Below are 12,468 nucleotides of genomic sequence, written 5' to 3'. Positions count from 1 at the left end.
TCCACACGGTACATAAGGGCATTCTCTATCATAGGTGAAGAGTTTACATGTGTATTTGCAAGTTTACATTACAATTCATCAAACTCTTGAAACCAAGTCAGTTTTGACCTGAAACAACATGAAATGTTGTACAATTGCATTTGTGAGCATATGTAATGCAGTTGAGCACATCTAACTTTACAGAATGAAGATATTGCAAAACCATCCAAATCAAGCTTCTCTCAGCTTGATATGCTTCCACACTGTACATAAGGGCATTCTCTATCATAGGTGAAGAGTTTACATGTGTATTTGCAAGTTTACATTACAATTCATCAAACTCTTGAAACCAAGTCAGTTCTGACCTGAAACAACATGAAATGTTGTAAAATGGCATTTGTAAGCATATGTAATTCACTTGAGCACATCCAACTTTACAGAATGAAGATATTGCAAAACCATCCAAATCAAGCTTCTCTCTGCTTGATATGCTTCCACACTGTACATAAGGGCATTCTCTATCATAGGTGAAGAGTTTACATGTGTATTTGCAAGTTTACATTACAATTCTGGAAACTCTTGAAACCAAGTCAGTTCTGACCTGAAACAACATGAAATGTTCTAAAATGGCATTTGTAAGCATATGTAATTCACTTGAGCACATCCAACTTTACAGAATGAAGATATTGCAAAACCATCCAAATCAAGCTTCTCTCAGCTTGATATGCTTCCACACTGTACATAAGGGCATTCTCTATCATAGGTGAAGAGTTTACATGTGTATTTGCAAGTTTACATTACAATTCATCAAACTCTTGAAACCAAGTCAGTTTTGACCTGAAACAACATGAAATGTTGTACAATTGCATTTGTGAGCATATGTAATGCAGTTGAGCACATCCAACATTACAGAATGAAGATATTGCAAAACCATCCAAATCAAGCTTCTCTCAGCTTGATATGCTTCCACACTGTACATAAGGGCATTCTCTATCATAGGTGAAGAGTTTACATGTGTATTTGCAAGTTTACATTACATTTCATCAAACTCTTAAAACCAAGTCAGTTCTGACCTGAAACAACATGAAATGTTATAAAATGGCATTTGTAAGCATATGTAATTCAGTTGAGCACATCCAACTTTACAGAATGAAGATATTGCAAAACCATCCAAATCAAGCTTCTCTCTGCTTGATATGCTTCCACACTGTACATAAGGGCATTCTCTATCATAGGTGAAGAGTTTACATGTGTATTTGCAAGTTTACATTACATTTCATCAAACTCTTGAAACCAAGTCAGTTCTGACCTGAAACAACATGAAATGTTGTACAATTGCATTTGTGAGCATATGTAATGCAGTTGAGCACATCTAACTTTACAGAATGAAGATATTGCAAAACCATCCAAATCAAGCTTCTCTCAGCTTGATATGCTTCCACACTGTACATAAGGGCATTCTCTATCATAGGTGAAGAGTTTACATGTGTATTTGCAAGTTTACATTGCAATTCATCAAACTCTTGAAACCAAGTCAGTTCTGACCTGAAACAACATGAAATGTTGTATAATGGCATTTGTAAGCATATGTAATTCACTTGAGCACATCCAACTTTACAGAATGAAGATATTGCAAAACCATCCAAATCAAGCTTCTCTCAGCTTGATATGCTTCCACACTGTACATAAGGGCATTCTCTATCATAGGTGAAGAGTTTACATGTGTATTTCAAGTTTACATTACAATTCATCAAACTCTTGAAACCAAGTCAGTTCTGACCTGAAACAACATGAAATGTTGTACAATTGCATTTGTGAGCATATGTAATGCAGTTGAGCACATCTAACTTTACAGAATGAAGATATTGCAAAACCATCCAAATCAAGCTTCTCTCAGCTTGATATGCTTCCACACTGTACATAAGGGCATTCTCTATCATAGGTGAAGAGTTTACATGTGTATTTGCAAGTTTACATTACAATTCATCAAACTCTTGAAACCAAGTCAGTTCTGACCTGAAACAACATGAAATGTTGTAAAATGGCATTTGTAAGCATATATAATTCACTTGAGCACATCCAACTTTACAGAATGAAGATATTGCAAAACCATCCAAATCAAGCTTCTCTCAGCTTGATATGCTTCCACACTGTACATAAGGGCATTCTCTATCATAGGTGAAGAGTTTACATGTGTATTTGCAAGTTCACATTACAATTCATCAAACTCTTGAAACCAAGTCAGTTTTGACCTGAAACAACATGAAATGTTGTACAATTGCATTTGTGAGCATATGTAATGCAGTTGAGCACATCCAACTTTACAGAATGAAGATATTGCAAAACCATCCAAATCAAGCTTCTCTCAGCTTGATATGCTTCCACACTGTACATAAGGGCATTCTCTATCATAGGTGAAGAGTTTACATGTGTATTTGCAAGTTTACATTACAATTAATCAAACTCTTGAAACCAAGTCAGTTTTGACCTGAAACAACATGAAATGTTGTACAATTGCATTTGTGAGCATATGTAATGCAGTTGAGCACATCTAACTTTACAGAATGAAGATATTGCAAAACCATCCAAATCAAGCTTCTCTCAGCTTGATATGCTTCCACACTGTACATAAGGGCATTCTCTATCATAGGTGAAGAGTTTACATATGTATTTGCAAGTTTTCATTACATTTCATCAAACTCTTGAAACCTAGTCAGTTCTGACCTGAAACAACATGAAATGTTGTAAAATGGCATTTGTAAGCATATGTAATTCAGTTGAGCACATTTATCTTTGCAGAATGAAGATATTGCAAAATCATCCAAATCAAGCTTCTCTCAGCTTGATATGCTTCCACACTGTACATAAGGGCATTCTCTATCATTGGTGAAGAGTTTACATGTGTATTTGCAAGTTTACATTACAATTCATCAAACTCCTGAAACCAAGTCAGTTCTGACCTGAAACAACATGAAATGTTGTACAATTGCATTTGTGAGCATATGTAATGCAGTTGAGCACATCTAACTTTACAGAATGAAGATATTGTAAATCCATCCAAATCATGCTTCTCTCAGCTTGATATGCTTCCACACGGTACATAAGGGCATTCTCTATCATAGGTGAAGAGTTTACATGTGTATTTGCAAGTTTACATTACAATTCATCAAACTCTTGAAACCAAGTCAGTTCTGACCTGAAACAACATGAAATGTTGTAAAATGGCATTTGTAAGCATATGTAATTCACTTGAGCACATCCAACTTTACAGAATGAAGATATTGCAAAACCATCCAAATCAAGCTTCTCTCAGCTTGATATGCTTCCACACTGTACATAAGGGCATTCTCTATCATAGGTGAAGAGTTTACATGTGTATTTGCAAGTTTACATTACAATTCATCAAACTCTTGAAACCAAGTCAGTTCTGACCTGAAACAACATGAAATGTTCTAAAATGGCATTTGTAAGCATATGTAATTCACTTGAGCACATCCAACTTTACAGAACGAAGATATTGCAAAACCATCCAAATCAAGCTTCTCTCAGCTTGATATGCTTCCACACTGTACATAAGGGCATTCTCTATCATAGGTGAAGAGTTTACATGTGTATTTGCAAGTTTACATTACAATTCATCAAACTCTTGAAACCAAGTCAGTTTTGACCTGAAACAACATGAAATGTTGTACAATTGCATTTGTGAGCATATGTAATGCAGTTGAGCACATCCAACATTACAGAATGAAGATATTGCAAAACCATCCAAATCAAGCTTCTCTCAGCTTGATATGCTTCCACACTGTACATAAGGGCATTCTCTATCATAGGTGAAGAGTTTACATGTGTATTTGCAAGTTTACATTACATTTCATCAAACTCTTAAAACCAAGTCAGTTCTGACCTGAAACAACATGAAATGTTGTAAAATGGCATTTGTAAGCATATGTAATTCAGTTGAGCACATCCAACTTTACAGAATGAAGATATTGCAAAACCATCCAAATCAAGCTTCTCTCTGCTTGATATGCTTCCACATTGTACATAAGGGCATTCTCTATCATAGGTGAAGAGTTTACATGTGTATTTGCAAGTTTACATTACATTTCATCAAACTCTTGAAACCAAGTCAGTTCTGACCTGAAACAACATGAAATGTTGTACAATTGCATTTGTGAGCATATGTAATGCAGTTGAGCACATCTAACTTTACAGAATGAAGATATTGCAAAACCATCCAAATCAAGCTTCTCTCAGCTTGATATGCTTCCACACTGTACATAAGGGCATTCTCTATCATAGGTGAAGAGTTTACATGTGTATTTGCAAGTTTACATTGCAATTCATCAAACTCTTGAAACCAAGTCAGTTCTGACCTGAAACAACATGAAATGTTGTAAAATGGCATTTGTAAGCATATGTAATTCACTTGAGCACATCCAACTTTACAGAATGAAGATATTGCAAAACCATCCAAATCAAGCTTCTCTCAGCTTGATATGCTTCCACACTGTACATAAGGGCATTCTCTATCATAGGTGAAGAGTTTACATGTGTATTTCAAGTTTACATTACAATTCATCAAACTCTTGAAACCAAGTCAGTTCTGACCTGAAACAACATGAAATGTTGTACAATTGCATTTGTGAGCATATGTAATGCAGTTGAGCACATCTAAGTTTACAGAATGAAGATATTGCAAAACCATCCAAATCAAGCTTCTCTCAGCTTGATATGCTTCCACACTGTACATAAGGGCATTCTCTATCATAGGTGAAGAGTTTACATGTGTATTTGCAAGTTTACATTACAATTCATCAAACTCTTGAAACCAAGTCAGTTCTGACCTGAAACAACATGAAATGTTGTAAAATGGCATTTGTAAGCATATATAATTCACTTGAGCACATCCAACTTTACAGAATGAAGATATTGCAAAACCATCCAAATCAAGCTTCTCTCAGCTTGATATGCTTCCACACTGTACATAAGGGCATTCTCTATCATAGGTGAAGAGTTTACATGTGTATTTGCAAGTTCACATTACAATTCATCAAACTCTTGAAACCAAGTCAGTTCTGACCTGAAACAACATGAAATGTTGTACAATTGCATTTGTGAGCATATGTAATGCAGTTGAGCACATCCAACTTTACAGAATGAAGATATTGCAAAACCATCCAAATCAAGCTTCTCTCTGCTTGATATGCTTCCACACTGTACATAAGGGCATTCTCTATCATAGGTGAAGAGTTTACATGTGTATTTGCAAGTTTACATTACAATTCATCAAACTCTTGAAACCAAGTCAGTTCTGACCTGAAACAACATGAAATGTTCTAAAATGGCATTTGTAAGCATATGTAATTCACTTGAGCACATCCAACTTTACAGAACGAAGATATTGCAAAACCATCCAAATCAAGCTTCTCTCAGCTTGATATGCTTCCACACTGTACATAAGGGCATTCTCTATCATAGGTGAAGAGTTTACATGTGTATTTGCAAGTTTACATTACAATTCATCAAACTCTTGAAACCAAGTCAGTTTTGACCTGAAACAACATGAAATGTTGTACAATTGCATTGTGAGCATATGTAATGCAGTTGAGCACATCCAACATTACAGAATGAAGATATTGCAAAACCATCCAAATCAAGCTTCTCTCAGCTTGATATGCTTCCACACTGTACATAAGGGCATTCTCTATCATAGGTGAAGAGTTTACATGTGTATTTGCAAGTTTACATTACATTTCATCAAACTCTTAAAACCAAGTCAGTTCTGACCTGAAACAACATGAAATGTTGTAAAATGGCATTTGTAAGCATATGTAATTCAGTTGAGCACATCCAACTTTACAGAATGAAGATATTGCAAAACCATCCAAATCAAGCTTCTCTCTGCTTGATATGCTTCCACACTGTACATAAGGGCATTCTCTATCATAGGTGAAGAGTTTACATGTGTATTTGCAAGTTTACATTACATTTCATCAAACTCTTGAAACCAAGTCAGTTCTGACCTGAAACAACATGAAATGTTGTACAATTGCATTTGTGAGCATATGTAATGCAGTTGAGCACATCTAACTTTACAGAATGAAGATATTGCAAAACCATCCAAATCAAGCTTCTCTCAGCTTGATATGCTTCCACACTGTACATAAGGGCATTCTCTATCATAGGTGAAGAGTTTACATGTGTATTTGCAAGTTTACATTGCAATTCATCAAACTCTTGAAACCAAGTCAGTTCTGACCTGAAACAACATGAAATGTTGTAAAATGGCATTTGTAAGCATATGTAATTCACTTGAGCACATCCAACTTTACAGAATGAAGATATTGCAAAACCATCCAAATCAAGCTTCTCTCAGCTTGATATGCTTCCACACTGTACATAAGGGCATTCTCTATCATAGGTGAAGAGTTTACATGTGTATTTCAAGTTTACATTACAATTCATCAAACTCTTGAAACCAAGTCAGTTCTGACCTGAAACAACATGAAATGTTGTACAATTGCATTTGTGAGCATATGTAATGCAGTTGAGCACATCTAACTTTACAGAATGAAGATATTGCAAAACCATCCAAATCAAGCTTCTCTCAGCTTGATATGCTTCCACACTGTACATAAGGGCATTCTCTATCATAGGTGAAGAGTTTACATGTGTATTTGCAAGTTTACATTACAATTCATCAAACTCTTGAAACCAAGTCAGTTCTGACCTGAAACAACATGAAATGTTGTAAAATGGCATTTGTAAGCATATATAATTCACTTGAGCACATCCAACTTTACAGAATGAAGATATTGCAAAACCATCCAAATCAAGCTTCTCTCAGCTTGATATGCTTCCACACTGTACATAAGGGCATTCTCTATCATAGGTGAAGAGTTTACATGTGTATTTGCAAGTTCACATTACAATTCATCAAACTCTTGAAACCAAGTCAGTTTTGACCTGAAACAACATGAAATGTTGTACAATTGCAATTGTGAGCATATGTAATGCAGTTGAGCACATCCAACTTTACAGAATGAAGATATTGCAAAACCATCCAAATCAAGCTTCTCTCAGCTTGATATGCTTCCACACTGTACATAAGGGCATTCTCTATCATAGGTGAAGAGTTTACATGTGTATTTGCAAGTTTACATTACAATTCATCAAACTCTTGAAACCAAGTCAGTTCTGACCTGAAACAACATGAAATTTTGTAAAATGGCATTTGTAAGCATATGTTATTCAGTTGAGCACATCTATCCTTGCAGAATGAAGATATTGCAAAACCATCCAAATCAAGCTTCTCTCAGCTTGATATGCTTCCACACTGTACATAAGGGCATTCTCTATATCATAGGTGAAGAGTTTTCATGTGTATTTGCAAGTTTACATTACAATTCATCAAACTCTTGAAACCAAGTCAGTTTTGACCTGAAACAACATGAAATGTTGTACAATTGCATTTGTGAGCATATGTAATGCAGTTGAGCACATCTTACTTCACAAAATGAAGATATTGCAAAACCATCCAAACCAAGCTTCTCTCAGCTTGATATGCTTCCACACTGTACATAAGGGCATTCTCTATCATAGGTGAAGAGTTTACATGTGTATTTGCAAGTTTACATTACAATTAATCAAACTCTTGAAACCAAGTCAGTTTTGACCTGAAACAACATGAAATGTTGTACAATTGCATTTGTGAGCATATGTAATGCAGTTGAGCACATCTAACTTTACAGAATGAAGATATTGCAAAACCATCCAAATCAAGCTTCTCTCAGCTTGATATGCTTCCACACTGTACATAAGGGCATTCTCTATCATAGGTGAAGAGTTTACATATGTATTTGCAAGTTTACATTACAATTCATCAAACTCTTGAAACCAAGTCAGTTCTGACCTGAAACAACATGAAATGTTGTAAAATTGCATTTGTGAGCATATGTAATGCAGTTGAGCACATCCAACTTTACAGAATGAAGATATTGCAAAGCCATCCAAATCAAGCTTCTCTCTGCTTGATATGCTTCCACACTGTACATAAGGGCATTCTCTATCATAGGTGAAGAGTTTACATGTGTATTTGCAAGTTTACATTACATTTCATCAAACTCTTGAAACCTAGTCAGTTCTGACCTGAAACAACATGAAATGTTGTAAAATGGCATTTGTAAGCATATGTAATTCAGTTGAGCACATTTATCTTTGCAGAATGAAGATATTGCAAAATCATCCAAATCAAGCTTCTCTCAGCTTGATATGCTTCCACACTGTACATAAGGGCATTCTCTATCATTGGTGAAGAGTTTACATGTGTATTTGCAAGTTTACATTACAATTCATCAAACTCCTGACACCAAGTCAGTTCTGACCTGAAACAACATGAAATGTTGTACAATTGCATTTGTGAGCATATGTAATGCAGTTGAGCACATCTAACTTTACAGAATGAAGATATTGCAAATCCATCCAAATCATGCTTCTCTCAGCTTGATATGCTTCCACACGGTACATAAGGGCATTCTCTATCATAGGTGAAGAGTTTACATGTGTATTTGCAAGTTTACATTACAATTCATCAAACTCTTGAAACCAAGTCAGTTTTGACCTGAAACAACATGAAATGTTGTACAATTGCATTTGTGAGCATATGTAATGCAGTTGAGCACATCTTACTTCACAGAATGAAGATATTGCAAAACCATCCAAATCAAGCTTCTCTCAGCTTGATATGCTTCCACACTGTACATAAGGGCATTCTCTATCATAGGTGAAGAGTTTACATGTGTATTTGCAAGTTTACATTACAATTAATCAAACTCTTGAAACCAAGTCAGTTTTGACCTGAAACAACATGAAATGTTGTACAATTGCATTTGTGAGCATATGTAATGCAGTTGAGCACATCTAACTTTACAGAATGAAGATATTGCAAAACCATCCAAATCAAGCTTCTCTCAGCTTGATATGCTTCCACACTGTACATAAGGGCATTCTCTATCATAGGTGAAGAGTTTACATATGTATTTGCAAGTTTACATTACAATTCATCAAACTCTTGAAACCAAGTCAGTTCTGACCTGAAACAACATGAAATGTTGTAAAATTGCATTTGTGAGCATATGTAATGCAGTTGAGCACATCCAACTTTACAGAATGAAGATATTGCAAAGCCATCCAAATCAAGCTTCTCTCTGCTTGATATGCTTCCACACTGTACATAAGGGCATTCTCTATCATAGGTGAAGAGTTTACATGTGTATTTGCAAGTTTACATTACATTTCATCAAACTCTTGAAACCTAGTCAGTTCTGACCTGAAACAACATGAAATGTTGTAAAATGGCATTTGTAAGCATATGTAATTCAGTTGAGCACATTTATCTTTGCAGAATGAAGATATTGCAAAATCATCCAAATCAAGCTTCTCTCAGCTTGATATGCTTCCACACTGTACATAAGGGCATTCTCTATCATTGGTGAAGAGTTTACATGTGTATTTGCAAGTTTACATTACAATTCATCAAACTCCTGACACCAAGTCAGTTCTGACCTGAAACAACATGAAATGTTGTACAATTGCATTTGTGAGCATATGTAATGCAGTTGAGCACATCTAACTTTACAGAATGAAGATATTGCAAATCCATCCAAATCATGCTTCTCTCAGCTTGATATGCTTCCACACGGTACATAAGGGCATTCTCTATCATAGGTGAAGAGTTTACATGTGTATTTGCAAGTTTACATTACAATTCATCAAACTCTTGAAACCAAGTCAGTTTTGACCTGAAACAACATGAAATGTTGTACAATTGCATTTGTGAGGATATGTAATGCAGTTGAGCACATCTAACTTTACAGAATGAAGATATTGCAAAACCATCCAAATCAAGCTTCTCTCAGCTTGATATGCTTCCACACTGTACATAAGGGCATTCTCTATCATAGGTGAAGAGTTTACATGTGTATTTGCAAGTTTACATTACAATTCATCAAACTCTTGAAACCAAGTCAGTTCTGACCTGAAACAACATGAAATGTTGTAAAATGGCATTTGTAAGCATATGTAATTCACTTGAGCACATCCAACTTTACAGAATGAAGATATTGCAAAACCATCCAAATCAAGCTTCTCTCTGCTTGATATGCTTCCACACTGTACATAAGGGCATTCTCTATCATAGGTGAAGAGTTTACATGTGTATTTGCAAGTTTACATTACAATTCATCAAACTCTTGAAACCAAGTCAGTTCTGACCTGAAACAACATGAAATGTTCTAAAATGGCATTTGTAAGCATATGTAATTCACTTGAGCACATCCAACTTTACAGAATGAAGATATTGCAAAACCATCCAAATCAAGCTTCTCTCAGCTTGATATGCTTCCACACTGTACATAAGGGCATTCTCTATCATAGGTGAAGAGTTTACATGTGTATTTGCAAGTTTACATTACAATTCATCAAACTCTTGAAACCAAGTCAGTTTTGACCTGAAACAACATGAAATGTTGTACAATTGCATTTGTGAGCATATGTAATGCAGTTGAGCACATCCAACATTACAGAATGAAGATATTGCAAAACCATCCAAATCAAGCTTCTCTCAGCTTGATATGCTTCCACACTGTACATAAGGGCATTCTCTATCATAGGTGAAGAGTTTACATGTGTACTTGCAAGTTTACATTACATTTCATCAAACTCTTAAAACCAAGTCAGTTCTGACCTGAAACAACATGAAATGTTGTAAAATGGCATTTGTAAGCATATGTAATTCAGTTGAGCACATCCAACTTTACAGAATGAAGATATTGCAAAACCATCCAAATCAAGCTTCTCTCTGCTTGATATGCTTCCACACTGTACATAAGGGCATTCTCTATCATAGGTGAAGAGTTTACATGTGTATTTGCAAGTTTACATTACATTTCATCAAACTCTTGAAACCAAGTCAGTTCTGACCTGAAACAACATGAAATGTTGTACAATTGCATTTGTGAGCATATGTAATGCAGTTGAGCACATCTAACTTTACAGAATGAAGATATTGCAAAACCATCCAAATCAAGCTTCTCTCAGCTTGATATGCTTCCACACTGTACATAAGGGCATTCTCTATCATAGGTGAAGAGTTTACATGTGTATTTGCAAGTTTACATTGCAATTCATCAAACTCTTGAAACCAAGTCAGTTCTGACCTGAAACAACATGAAATGTTGTAAAATGGCATTTGTAAGCATATGTAATTCACTTGAGCACATCCAACTTTACAGAATGAAGATATTGCAAAACCATCCAAATCAAGCTTCTCTCAGCTTGATATGCTTCCACACTGTACATAAGGGCATTCTCTATCATAGGTGAAGAGTTTACATGTGTATTTCAAGTTTACATTACAATTCATCAAACTCTTGAAACCAAGTCAGTTCTGACCTGAAACAACATGAAATGTTGTACAATTGCATTTGTGAGCATATGTAATGCAGTTGAGCACATCTAACTTTACAGAATGAAGATATTGCAAAACCATCCAAATCAAGCTTCTCTCAGCTTGATATGCTTCCACACTGTACATAAGGGCATTCTCTATCATAGGTGAAGAGTTTACATGTGTATTTGCAAGTTTACATTACAATTCATCAAACTCTTGAAACCAAGTCAGTTCTGACCTGAAACAACATGAAATGTTGTAAAATGGCATTTGTAAGCATATATAATTCACTTGAGCACATCCAACTTTACAGAATGAAGATATTGCAAAACCATCCAAATCAAGCTTCTCTCAGCTTGATATGCTTCCACACTGTACATAAGGGCATTCTCTATCATAGGTGAAGAGTTTACATGTGTATTTGCAAGTTCACATTACAATTCATCAAACTCTTGAAACCAAGTCAGTTTTGACCTGAAACAACATGAAATGTTGTACAATTGCATTTGTGAGCATATGTAATGCAGTTGAGCACATCCAACTTTACAGAATGAAGATATTGCAAAACCATCCAAATCAAGCTTCTCTCTGCTTGATATGCTTCCACACTGTACATAAGGGCATTCTCTATCATAGGTGAAGAGTTTACATGTGTATTTGCAAGTTTACATTACATTTCATCAAACTCTTGAAACCAAGTCAGTTCTGACCTGAAACAACATGAAATGTTGTACAATTGCATTTGTGAGCATATGTAATGCAGTTGAGCACATCTAACTTTACAGAATGAAGATATTGCAAAACCATCCAAATCAAGCTTCTCTCAGCTTGATATGCTTCCACACTGTACATAAGGGCATTCTCTATCATAGGTGAAGAGTTTACATGTGTATTTGCAAGTTTACATTGCAATTCATCAAACTCTTGAAACCAAGTCAGTTCTGACCTGAAACAACATGAAATGTTGTACAATTGCTTTTGTGAGCATATGTAATGCAGTTGAGCACATCTAACTTTACAGAATGAAGATATTGCAA

This window comes from Amia ocellicauda, chromosome 9 (genome assembly GCF_036373705.1).
Source record: "Amia ocellicauda isolate fAmiCal2 chromosome 9, fAmiCal2.hap1, whole genome shotgun sequence".
Classification (NCBI taxonomy): Eukaryota; Metazoa; Chordata; class Actinopteri; order Amiiformes; family Amiidae; genus Amia; species Amia ocellicauda.
Note: the sequence above shows the minus strand (reverse complement) of the source record.